Source organism: Podarcis bocagei (assembly GCF_964188305.1).
Source record: "Podarcis bocagei genome assembly, chromosome: 10".
Taxonomy (NCBI): Eukaryota; Metazoa; Chordata; class Lepidosauria; order Squamata; family Lacertidae; genus Podarcis; species Podarcis bocagei.
Genome location: NC_138135.1, coordinates 32678715 through 32680069, shown reverse-complemented (window position 1 = coordinate 32680069; position 1355 = coordinate 32678715).

Here is a 1355-nt window from a genome sequence, read left to right as displayed (position 1 = left end):
TGCATTAAACTACTTTTTCCCCATTTGTTATGTGGGTAACAAGTGGAAGCTGTCTCCCAATAAGTTTATTCTAATTGTCTTATTCTTTCTATGTAATCTGTGCCACTGACAGCACATGTGTCAAGGAATTCTCTGCATCCAGCAATGCCAAACATAATCAAAAGGTGATGTTGAACATCTCTGAACACAAAGGGAGGAGGGCTGATAGCATTACATTTTTGAACCTGAGGCTTGTGGGCTTCCCACCTTTCTTCTCTTCCTCGGGCTCAACCACGATGAGATCAGAAGCATTCGCTTCCTTTTAAAACTAACTGCAATTTGTTAATTCATGCAAACTGCCCGTGGTTTATCCAAACAAGCCAAGATCAAACCATGGTTTCTGATGCTGCCTCATTCAGATAAATCAAGATTTAGCACCCTGTACAGTACTGCTTTTAACTCAAGGATTTGGGCCTAGGACACACGCAGTAATTATAAAGCAGACAATACCTTGAGTAGGTTCAGTGTTTATGCTGGCACCAGACAACTGCAACTTGTTCTCACAACCCTGAAAATATGGAAGCCAACAAACAGGTCATGAATTTGATGGTACTGTACTCTAACAACTTGCATTCAGAGGAATGCTGCCTGATAGTGGAGATGTCCATCATAACTAGTAGCCACTGACAGCCAATGTGTCTAATCCTCTTTTCAAGCTAAATTGGTGACTGTAGCTATATCTTGTATCGGGAAGTTTCTAATGTTTGATGTTTTATTATGTTTTAATATGAGCTGGAAGCCGCCCAGAGTGGGTGGGGTATAAATAATAATATTATTATTATAACTATTCTTATGACATCTAGCTATCTCCTTTGAGAACAGAATGCTACACTAGTGCAGTGTTTCCCAACCACTGTTCCGCGGCACACTAGTGTGCCGCGAGATGTTGCCTGGTGTGCCGCGAGATGTTGCCTGGAGGGAGGCGGGCGAGTCGGGCGGCGAGAGGCGGGGCAGCGGCAGCGAGGAGAGACCGCCCAGCGCGGGGCTCTCGCCGTCTGCCTGCCTGGCTGCCTGCGAGCTTGGCGGGCAGCGCCTCCGTCCGCAGCGCCCGCCTCGCGGCTCTCATTCCCTGCCCCTGCCAAAGCTCACCCAGCCAAGCCGCGCTCTCTTTCCTGCCTCGCTTTGCTGCCTCCTCCCCCCCACCCCCAAAGCTTGGAGGTTCCCCGGCAAGGGGGAGGGAAAAAAATTGAAACTTACACTTTCGTGCGTCCCTCCCGGCGTGACGCTGCGCGCTGACGTCACGGGGCTGTAATGGTGGTGTGCCTCAAGATTTTTTTCATCAAACAAGTGTGCCTTTGCCCAAAAAAGGTTGGGAA